General features: G+C 35.0%; 1 pseudogene across 1 annotated transcript; it reads right to left on the bottom strand.

The window, feature by feature from the left end:
* Positions 1–11,047: 11,047 nt before the first annotated feature.
* LOC124844996 (putative UDP-rhamnose:rhamnosyltransferase 1 pseudogene) lies at positions 11,048–11,793 on the bottom strand (annotated as a pseudogene). Its single transcript, XR_015784498.1, has 2 exons — positions 11,250–11,793; positions 11,048–11,087 (listed from the first exon to the last, which is right to left on the bottom strand). The product of XR_015784498.1 is annotated as a putative UDP-rhamnose:rhamnosyltransferase 1 pseudogene (transcript).
* Positions 11,794–12,409: the final 616 nt, after the last annotated feature.

Genomic DNA, 12,409 nt, shown 5'->3' with positions numbered 1-12,409 from the left:
GGCCTTCTCAAACATTGTCATACTAGAGCACACTAACACCTTCCTTTCTCTTAACTTCTGACATTATTGATATACAAAACCAAGTTGACTTCTCAATCTTTTACACACCAAATGCAGACCGAAAACTTCTTATGATATCTGATCCCTTGACTCTGTTCTTGAAAACTCTCTTACACAAAACATTACTTATGAACTCTAACGTCTTTCTCCATCCTTTGAAATCAAAACCCCGGTCTTCAAAATCCTTATCTTCGAGGTAAGAATTTGTCTAAAAGGCTTTATCCAATTCTAATGAAGATACACAAATCAAGTTATCCTTGATTCTGCATTCCTCTACCACTATAGAGCATAAAACACTAACACAAAGGCAAAAACAAGACAAAAATCACTATAAACAACAACACATGAATCACAACCCTTTTTTCCCCAAACCTTCAAAATTAAGAAAGGAAAATCATCTCTGATATCGAGTCATGAGTATGCACCCTCATTACTCTTATCAAGACGTTTTCTGTTCTCAATACTTTCAGTTGAATACACAAACTCTACAATCTAGACTTGGAAAGACATGGTAAACCATATCATCTAAATTCAACTCTACACAGGAAAGACACGACAAATCCACAACCTGAAGGTCATCCTAGGGACGAACTGCTTTGATACCATTAATGTAACATCCCATTTTAGTAGAATAAATTTACCAAAATAAAAATTACATAGATGATAACTTACCAGAAGTTATAGATTACTGATTAAGAAGATTTTATACTTGGAAAACAAAACTCTATCTATGTTGTTGCTTTACTCTCATCCTCATGCTGAAACGAGTGAAAAGACGTCCTTCCTAAGCTTACACCATTTTAAGGTGGTCATTGCAAATGAGAAAACACTAACACAAACAAAGACAAAAGTAAGGGTAAGCTAGATGCAAAAGATTATTGATATATTTAAAAATTTTAAACATTATAAACATGATACACACATCACACCAAACCAACCAAATACTTTATGCATGAGAATACTTTGACTTGACTATATGGATTAGTATTAATATCGAGTTATGACAGTTCATGCATTTGTTGTGGTGAAACAGTTGGCACACCTCAAGCCACCACACAAGGTTAGTCCGTTATCACTCGCTGATGAGTGCATATTTATGCCCACATTTATGTTTTAAAATTCAAATCTTTGATGAGATTCTTGTACTTAAGCCTTTGTTCACTTGAAGGAGTTTGGAGGAGATGATTTGGGGGAGAGTGATTGAATGGATTTGAGGGTAATTTTGTTGTTATTTGTTTGAGTGAATTTGGAGGTAATTGAGAGTGGATTTGAAAGTAAAGTTTTTGAGAATTAGTGTAAGATTTGATTGATGTGACATATTTTAAAAATTTGTTTAATTGGTAGAAAATGAAGATTACCAAAATACCCCTAGTTATTAAAGTAATATAAAATGATATTTGTTAATGTTATATTTAATTGTAAAAATGTTTATAAAGAGTAAAAACTTAACATTAATTATTAAAATTAATTTTAAAAATGTATAAAAATTGTAATTTAGTAAAATAAATTTATTTTTAAATATAATATTTTTGTAATATAATTTACTACAATATGATTTTAATACTAAGTTCTAATATTTTACTACTAAGTTGTAATATTTTTGTAATACTGAAAGTGGAAATGTAAAAAGAAGATGAAAGTAAGAAGATAAAACAAATATCTAATTACCGGAGGAAGATGCCAAAAAAAATATCTAATTTTTGTGAGCACAGTTATCCACAAATATCTAAGTCATAGTCCATGGTCACCACCGCAACTCACTATCTCCAACTAGCTGGCGCCACCGTGTGCACTCACCGAAGAACTTCCATTTCCTGCAAGAAGAAATCGAAAAATATTGCATTTAAGGAAACGAAAGAAGGCTTCGTCGACTGCGATAGAGGCCTGTAAAAGGTCTCCACCAAAATCTTCGACCTCCGCAAGGATAATATCGTCACCCGCTACCGCTTCCAGAAGGGCTGGACAATTTTGGAAGTCGCCGACCTCGTCCTCTCGCTCGACCTCTTCGACGACATTGATGGCCTACTCAACCATTGGATAGGCTGCTTCGCACGCAAGAATTTCCTTACCTCATTAAGGTATTCCTCAATTTCCAATTTTCGTATGCAGTAGTTTGAGTGTTTTTGTTTATAATATAATCAAATTTGGAACCGAATAAAAGAAGGCCAGAACCGAATACAACATGTGTGGAATTTCTTCTAATCAGTGGAATCAGATACAAGATTTGTGGAACCGAATACACGATCATGAAGAACGACTACACTTTTCTTCAACCCCTGCTTCAAGCTTTCTTCATCTTCATCCATCAACCTCCTCAACATCAAGTGTCTTCTTCGTCTTCCATCAAGCCCATTCTCATTTTAAAATTCAAAAGTGTTAATATTCTCGTAACATTTTACAAATCACCGAGGGCAGATATGATATTTCCATGTAAATCATCGCAAATCCGAGCAAGAAAACGAGATGGTTAAAATAAGGATATCTCGCAAATCAGCGCATTTACGTCTTCGCAAATCAACAGAAACGAATAAAACTAATCTCGCAAATCATACTCGCGATTTCTCTGCAACAGTGTTTTCCCGTCATGTGAACACAACCTAATGCTTTGTTCACTTGAGAGAGTTTGGAGGAGATGATTTGGGAGAGAGTGATTGAATGGATTTGAGGGTAAATTTTTTGTTGTTTATTTGAGTAAATTTGGAGGTAATTGAGAGTGGATTTGGAAGTAAAGTTTGTGAGAATTAGTGTAGGATTTCATTGATGTGACAGATTTAAAAAATTTGTTTAATTGGTAGAAATTGAAGATTACCAAAATGCACCTAGTTATTAATGTAATATAAAATGATAATTTTTAATGTTATATTTAATTATAAAAGTGTTTATAAAGAGTAAAAAATTAAAAATAATTATTAAAATTAATTTATAAAAAGTAAAAAGTTGATGATCCCCACTAGGTTATTTAAATGAAATTAAAAATATTTATTAAAATAATTATTAAAATTAAAGTTATAGGTCCATGGATGGATCTCCACTAGGTTTCCATCACCACTAATCAACTCAACCAATAACAAACAAACTTAAAACTTAAGCATCTAATACAAATAATCAACCATAACATAAACTTTGAAATATTCTGGCTGATGACATATTACAATAAAAACAAAAAAAACAAAACACCTGTTGGGTATCAGTCATACAGCACAAGCACACACAACTTAAATAGAGAAGAGAAAATACTGACAATAGGCAAAAATAGAAATTTTATACTGGTGGAAGAAATTTACAACACCTCTCTCTTTCAATACAAAACTTCTCAAAATTATGAGAATACAAGAAATGAGAGAATAGGAGAGAATGGGATGATTGACAAAGGGGGCAAGGGATTTCTTTTATAGCCACCAAGCCATAACCTTTTAGAAGTTCCCACAAATGTGGGACTTCATTCCTCACAATCTCCCACTTGAAGATTTTGATGAAAGTAATCAAATCTTCACACCATTTTTGCCTTCGTGTTGCTTGTTCTTTCGATAAACTTCTGTAGAATCGAATTTACGTAAATCTGCCAATAACCTTTGACACCAAATTCTGATTCTCCGAAGCGCAATGCAACACCTGATCAATATTTCATTGTTCTCCACCTAAACTTGCCACGAACCTACTAACCACTCCCACTGCTTGTGCAATGTTTGGTCTTGTACACATCATAACAATTATAAGGTTGTCCACCACCGATGCGTACGGTACTCGAGACTTTTCTGTTGGTTGGTACCAGACAGAGTGTAACGCAGCGGAATAAAACTTGAGAAGCAGAAAGCGTGTTCGATCACAATTAAAAATAATTTGGTCCTTTTAGTAAAAATAATTTTCTTTCAGAAAATTAATCAAACAGTTGATATACGTAAAATAATATGAGTGTAGGGAATAAGAAGATCAACACATAATTTTTATCCTGGTTCGAATCAAAAGATTCTACGTCCAGTCGTTAATCACTATAAATAGTGATTAACCTTTTTCACTAAAAATGGTTTCACAGATTACAAGATAATGAACAGGAATAAAATGAAAAGAACTACTCTACCAACTTGAAGAGAACCGCTCCGGCAATCGACCAACGATTCGCAAGCTTCTCCTTACACAAGACCAGGCAGAGTACCTTGCTAACTTGAAGAGAGTCTGCTCCGACTATCGACACACGATACGCGAGCCTCTCCTTTCACAAGACCAAGCAAGGGAACAATGAACAAAAAGCTCTCTAAGAACGTTCCTCTGACACACAGTGTTCTAAGCTTTCTCAGTTCAAAATTCGTTGCTTTCTAATTTCTCCAAAACAAAATATATAGCCAAGTACACTGAGTGCCAAAGGTCAGCTCCCAATTGCCATGAATAATCGATTATTGTAAGTGATAATCGATTATTCAAGTCCGTTATAGGTTTTCAAAAATGTGATAATCGATTATATGAAGTGATAATCGATTATTCAAGTATGACTTGTGATAATCGATTATTGCTTAATCATAATCGATTATTGTAGTTAAAAATGCAAGTTTACAAGGTTTACAAGAATTTCCTACTACATTTAATTTCTACAAATTGCTTTTAACTAATTCTAATATCTTCTGCAACTAAAACTTCTTGTAGCATCATCAAAACAAATTTCTTCAAGATTTACCAATACTCCTTATTGGTAACAATCTCCCCCTTTTTGATGATGATCAAAAATTCAATTTTAAAAGCAAGTTTGGCTTACCTGCAAAACATACAAGCTAACAAACAACAACAAGGTTAGCAATACCTGTAATAATTTATACTTCTCCCCTTGTATTATTCTTCTCCCCCTTTTTGATCAGAAGCAAAAAGATCGGATGTTAAAGGCTCCCCCTAAATATGATCTCCCCCTCAATTAATCAAAGGATGCATATAATCAAGAGATCATTTTATTTATGAAAATAAAGATTACATTATAAGAAGACACATAACAGACAGAATTATAACATAGATGAAATGGCAAGTAAACAACAAAACAGTCTAACATAGAACCTATATCTAAAACTCAGGACTAGGAGATCTCTCGGGAGGTTGAATGTTGAGATGATTCTCGATGTTAGATAGACGAACATCAAGATCAAGAAATTGATCAACCATGTACTCATCAACAGATCGTTGCCACTCATAAATCTCCTCAAAGTGAGTCTTTTGTGCAAGACTCATATCCTCCAATTGTTTAGATAACCTTGCAAAATGTTCTTCCATAGAAGTTGAGGAAGAGGAGGGTATGTTGGATGGTCCAGCATTAGACGGAGCAACAACACTTACTGGGTCAGCCATATGAGTGTCCATGTCATCATCTTCATCTACATCAGGATGATCATCATCTTTGTGAATAAGGACTCTTCCTCTAGTAATGAATCCTATTTGACGAAAGGTTGTATCTCCAATTTCTGATCCCACAGCTTCAATATTTTGAACTAGTTCTCCTTCAACAGGTACACCTTTGAATTCTAAAATCCTAGAGATAAGAAGAGCATAGGGAAGTTGATATGAATGGGATTTCTTGGCTTTTACCATTGTGTCAGCAATGAGAGCAGGCCAGTCGATGTGTATGTGATTTAGAATCCCGTACAATAGAAGTAAATCCTGCGCAGAGCATTGAGCATGGTTGGTTGCTCTAGGACATAAAATCCAGACAATCAAGTAGTGGATCATCCTTTCTTCAACTTTAAAACCTCCAACCAGTAATTGCCTTCTATTTGTTTGTCGTTCAGGATGACGTAGGAAGGATTGAAAAGTCATCATCCTGTTGAAATCTTCAAGTCCTAAGTGGACTTTGACAGCATCATCCCAGATGGGAAGTTGAGCAACATTGGTCCATATGTCATCATCTAAAATGATGCGTACTCCCTTGACCTTAGTAGATATTATCCCATCTCGATAGCGCAAGTTGAAGTAGAAGACTCTTATCAGATCAGGATAAATGCAGCCTTTTTGTTCTAACAGATGCGTTAACCCCTGCTCAGCAAAAGTGTTTGGAAATTGAAAGCCATAGAAGCGGAAAAAGTCAAGACGAATAAACTTTACCGCCATGATCTTCCTTTCTTGCCAAGAATTAACAAAGTCTGCATGTTTCCCTTGATCTGAAATCCATCCATCTATGTTTGCAAGACGTGGTTGAGAAGAAGAGGAGGCTCCAGCTATTCTGCGATGGTGCCTTCTTGAGTCAGCCATGGAGGAAGAATGGGAAAATGAGATTTTGAGAAGGTGAAGGGAAATGAAGAAGATTTGAGCTCTAGATTTGATTTCAGCAGTATTTGGGTGCAAAGGAGTGTCTAATAATCGATTATAGGGGGCTATTTATAAGAAAAATGGAAAAGCTAGCCGTTTATGGTCGTTTATAGCCGTTATGGGATGCTCCAACGGCTCTATTTTTGAAACTGTCAGCGCGATAATCGATTATGCCTTGTGATAATCGATTATCAATTCAATAATTACTGCCCAGAATTGCATGATAATCGATTATGCATAATGATAATCGATTAGCCGCTCAAGATTTTCCAGAATTGAAATTTATGCATGAATAATCGATTATGACTTGGTGATAATCGATTATGAAGCGTTAAGTTTACGAAAAATGCAAAAATTTGCATAGATTTTGATTCTAAGATATGTCTAACACTCATAACTCTCTTCTAAGTTCATAAAGTAAAGATACCCCCTTAAATATGCAATTCAAATTTAGTTTTTAGCATACTCAATTAACCCACGAAATCAACAACCACTTTTCAAACAATTAAGATATCAATGATTAAGCAACCAATTTATAAACTAAAATGAATGCAACAGTAGCTTAAACGGAAATGATCACAGCTGCTACAGGTTTGACATGAAAGCATTTCAGCTAACACAATCAGTTAAAAAAATTAACTTTGACAACACAATTTACAACTTTCAAAACAACAACTATGATTCATGCACTCTCATATCCCAATCTGTTCAACCCAATGAATTCAACTCTGCATATAAAACAACATATATAAAAATTAAAACAACAATATGCAGTAATAAGATTTAATTCAATAACATTGTTTATCTTGGTTCAATGGATTTTATCCATGAAATATTGGCAAACCAGAATTTAAAACTGGAAAATTGACTCAAACAAGGAAATGCAGTTCCGACAACTACTTTTAAAGACTATTCTACAGTGATTTTCACAATTTGAAATCAAGCTTTATGCGGAGCAAATCATAGCTCATATGGCATGCATATAAATAGATCTCCACAGAAAACATCTTTGAAACGGAAATGCCAATTCAATCATCAAATAACTTAATTATCTAAAAATGCCAATGAAAATCTATCAACCAACTCATTTAAATGAATATAACAATAATCAAATAATGGAAAATTAGAAAGATAACCAGAACAAAGTGCAATAACACAGTTCAAACAATACTTAGCTCAATCACATGGAGCTCGAACCAAGGCTTTGAATGCCATTTGATGGATTCACTTCCTGCTCTTAGATCATTATTTCCGAAATCATAATACCATGGATCTCTCCTCTCCTTTTGAGAACTTAACCTGCAAAACAAAACAATAGAGTTTTGGTCCCCATAATCTCATTTGGGTCCTTTGAGGTTAGAGATAATTTACTTTATAACAGGAATCCAAACATATTTTCCATTTGGAACATCAAAATGTTTAATTCTACATTTGTTAGAAGTGTGCCCCTTTTTCATACAATAAAAGCATGTGACAACATTTGGGTTTCTATAAGACACGGTTCCTTTTTCAACCCATACCCTACGGGTTCTTTTAATTTTGTTCTTACTTTTAAAAACACTTTTGTTTTTATAAACCTTTCTAACAGTTATAGGCATTTCAACATTATTGTTTCCAGTTGCAACTTCAAGAAGATTTTCAAGAATATCAATATTAAGCATATGACTCTTACATGAAAGACATTCAACAGGATGTTCAACATTTGAAGACTCTTTCATTTCCAACTTGCAAATTTTATTTCTCAAACTTACTTCCTCATCTAATGCTTTCTCATATTTAATTTGCAATTGTTTAAATTCTTTTTTCAAAATTTTATGAGCAGCATTCAATTTCTCAGATTCATCAAGCAATTCAAGAAAAGCCTTTTGTACATCAAATTCACTAGATTCATAGCTAGAATTACTTACTTGGCTTCCAGCATCATCAAAATTAGCTGTCAAACACAAGTTTACTTCTTCAACAGAATCACTTGAACTAGAGGAGGTTGATGCATTATCCTTCCAAGCAATGTGAACCTTCTTCTTCTTGTGAATTTTCTTTTCTTTTCTTTCTTTACTTCTTTTGTTGCTTGAACAATAAGCTTTCACATGGCCTCTTTCACCACATCCATAACATTTGAAGCTTGAAGAGGAACCTTGATAGTCCTCCTTTTCCTTCAAGATTTTGCTTTCAGATGATTTATAGTTGGCCATCAAGCATAGATTTTCTTGCTCATTAGAATCGCTTGAGCTTGAGGAGTTTGATGTAGAGCATGAGTTCGAACAAGTCAACTTAGCCCCATCCGATACTTCATCATGAGTGACTCTTAAAAATTTCCACATTTCTTGAGCACTTTTATAAACAGATACTTTGAAAAAATCATCAATGGTTAGTGCAGATAAAATTATATTCCGAGCCTTAATATCAAATTGGGCTCTTCTGTTTTCCTCAACAGTCCAGTCAAAATATGATTTTTCTACTTCAACACCATCAACTGTATTTTTAGGAATATAAGGACCATTTTGTACAGCTTCCCAGATACCTTTATCAAAAAACCCCATAAAAATCTCCATTCTAACTTTCCAAAAAGCATAGTTATCACCAGTAAACAATGGAGGTCTGTTAATGGAAGCACCCTCAGCATATACATGGTTTTGATTGTGACCAGCCATTTTCGCAAATTTTGAAAAACTATCAAAGCAAGCTCTGATACCAATTGTTGGTTGGTACCAGACAGAGTGTAACGCAGTGGAATAAAACTTGAGAAGTAGAAAGCGTGTTCGATCACAATTAAAAATAATTTGGTCCTTTTAGTAAAAATAATTTTCTTTCAGAAAATTAATCAAACAGTTGATATACGTAAAATAATATGAGTGTAGGGAATAAGAAGATCAACACAGAATTTTTATCCTGGTTCGAATCAAAAGATTCTACGTCCAGTCGTTAATCACTATAAATAGTGATTAACCTTTTTCACTAAAAATGGTTTCACAGATTACAAGATAATGAACAGGAATAAAATGAAAAGAACTACTCTACCAACTTGAAGAGAACCGCTCCGGCAATCGACCAACGATTCGCAAGCTTCTCCTTACACAAGACCAGGCAGAGTACCTTGCTAACTTGAAGAGAGTCTGCTCCGACTATCGACACACGATACGCGAGCCTCTCCTTTCACAAGACCAAGCAAGGGAACAATGAACAAAAAGCTCTCTAAGAACGTTCCTCTGACACACAGTGTTCTAAGCTTTCTCAGTTCAAAATTCGTTGCTTTCTAATTTCTCCAAAACAAAATATATAGCCAAGTACACTGAGTGCCAAAGGTCAGCTCCCAATTGCCATGAATAATCGATTATTGTAAGTGATAATCGATTATTCAAGTCCGTTATAGGTTTTCAAAAATGTGATAATCGATTATATGGAGTGATAATCGATTATTCAAGTATGACTTGTGATAATCGATTATTGCTTAATCATAATCGATTAGTGTAGTTAAAAATGCAAGTTTACAAGGTTTACAAGAATTTCCTACTACATTTAATTTCTACAAATTGCTTTTAACTAATTCTAATATCTTCTGCAACTAAAACTTCTTGTAGCATCATCAAAACAAATTTCTTCAAGATTTACCAATACTCCTTATTGGTAACATTTTCCATCCTCTCCACTTCACTGCTAGGACTCATACTTGAGGATAATTGATAGGAGATGGGGCAAAACTGGCTTGCACTCTCGCATGTTGAAGCCCTGCAAGACTTTCAGTAAGTTTTACTTTTGAAAAAGCCAAATCTTCCTATCATTTTCTATCTCGGTGAATTTGCCTCCCTAAAATCTTGTTTACCGGTTCCAAGTCCTTTAATATCAAACTCTCTAGCCAATTATGCCTTCAGTTCTTGGATTAGAGCTTTGTTGGGGCCTACCACCAACATGTCATCCACATACAACAACAAAATGATAAAATCATTATCCTCAAACCTCTTGTAGTATGTACAATGGTCTGAACTTAGTTTGTTGTATCCGAGGCTAATGATAAAGGAATCAAATCTCTTATACCAACACCTTGGCGCCTGCTTTAAACCGTATAGAGATTTGTTCAACCTGCAAACCAAGTTTTCTTGTTCTTCAAAGCTTCTGGTTGGAGCATCATTTCATTCCTACTTAACAATAACCTTGTGAGCGGTGGAACTCACAGGCAATACCCCTTCTCATTGTTAGCATAGCCCAAGCACTTAATTCTTTCCCCAGTTTCAAGCTCTACTCGTGCTTTGGTTTCCTTGAACTGGTACTAACAACACATTTGACTTCCTCTTGATGTAATACACCCACAAAGTCCTGGAATAAACTTTGCTCCTCCTAGGAATAACTCCGGTGATTCCCTTACATCAGAATGAACCAAGTCTTCTTGTGTTTTCTTTTCTGGTAGTTAAACTTGCAAACTTCGATCTATGTTGTTGGCTTATCACACAGTGCTCGCATAAAGGTAAAACAACCTTCTTAAGCTCGACTACGGATTATGTTCCGCCTTGCAAACTTCACTTTGACATATGTCTAAGTACGATGTCACGTCAACACCGTTTCTTCTTGACTTGTCAATGCAACCATTGCATTAGCTTTCTACAACGTATCTCCCATAACCTTTTAGAAGTTCCCACCAATGTGGGACTTCATTCCTCACAACACCAAACCATTGGCTTTTATTTTTCAGCAAGTGATTGACCTCAATGATAATACGAATTTAATCTCGGATGCCAGGGTCTTTATACCTCAACCTACATGTTTTTTAATTAGGTAAAATGTTAATCCATAATATAAGATAATAACAGATTGTGTAATACCATAATTAGGTATAACACCTTCATCGCAGACTATGTAATATGAAATTTATAAGATATTAGCACAAATAGAAAAGAAATAGCACAACAAAAACTCACCTATTTTGTATGATATAATACAATAGCAGAAAGGCTAATCCTTTATGGCAGGCCTATGGATTTCCAAATATTCAACAAACTCATCTGCATATTTTTGGTGCAGTTCTTTGTCCCCAAATATTTTACTCATTTCCTTTGCTTCATTTCTATAAGTTTTTTCCAACATCACTGATCTCAATGCATTGGCCAACGATTCCCCGATGAACTTCCCATCATGCTCACTTCTCTCTACTTTGACCCCTACCCTTTTCTCCTCCATAAACCTAGCAACTACAAATTGATCAGTTTGGAAGGGCAACATAACAAGTGGACAACCAACTTGAAGACTCTCTATAACTGAACTCCAACCATAGTAAGTCAGGATTCCCCTGACAGACTTGTATACTAAAATCCTCATCTGTGGTGCCCATGTTCTCCACCGCAAACCCTTTCCTGAGTTATTCAAGAGTGAATCCTGCAACTCAACGTTAGAGGTGTTTTGCTTTTTAAGAACCCATAATACAACTTCTGTAGAACCGAATACGTAGCATTCTTCAAATCCCATGCAAGTTGGAACTGAATAGAAGAAGCTATGGAACCAAATACTCCTCTGTGCAATTTCTTCAAACGAGTGGAACCGGATACAAGAGATGGAACCGAATACAGGATCATGTGCATTTTCTTCTCACCATTGAAACTTGATACCCCATTTGTGGAACCAAATACACGACCCTGAACAACATGAAACTCTTCTTCAACCGTCGTTGCTTCAACCTTTCTTCATCTTCATCCATCAACCTCTCCTCAACATGAAGCTTCTTTTTTATCATCAATCAACCCGTTCTTCGTCTTCTCATGCACATCCCTCCAACCTACAACAACCATATAAAAATCACAATAATAGATTACCTCCTCAGATGAAATCCTTCATGGTATTTAACAAATAGTAGGGGTACATATGTCATTTCTCAGTAAATCAGCGCAAGTCTCCTCGTGATAGCGAGATGGTTAAAACACTCGAATCTCGCAAATCACGGCATTTCTTCGCTCGTAAATCGGCGCAAGTGAACAACAATTATCCCGCATATCATCGCTCTCTTTTCTTTATAAATAGTGTTTCACCTTTAAGTGAACACAGTGTAAATCATTGATTTAAAGTGAATTTGTGACGATTGAACTTA

Source organism: Vigna umbellata, chromosome 2 (genome assembly GCF_029865625.1).
Source record: "Vigna umbellata cultivar VRB3 chromosome 2, Vumbellata_1.0, whole genome shotgun sequence".
NCBI lineage: Eukaryota > Viridiplantae > Streptophyta > Magnoliopsida > Fabales > Fabaceae > Vigna > Vigna umbellata.
The sequence above is the reverse complement of the archived record's forward strand: the minus strand, read 5'-3'. Positions and strand labels throughout refer to the sequence as shown.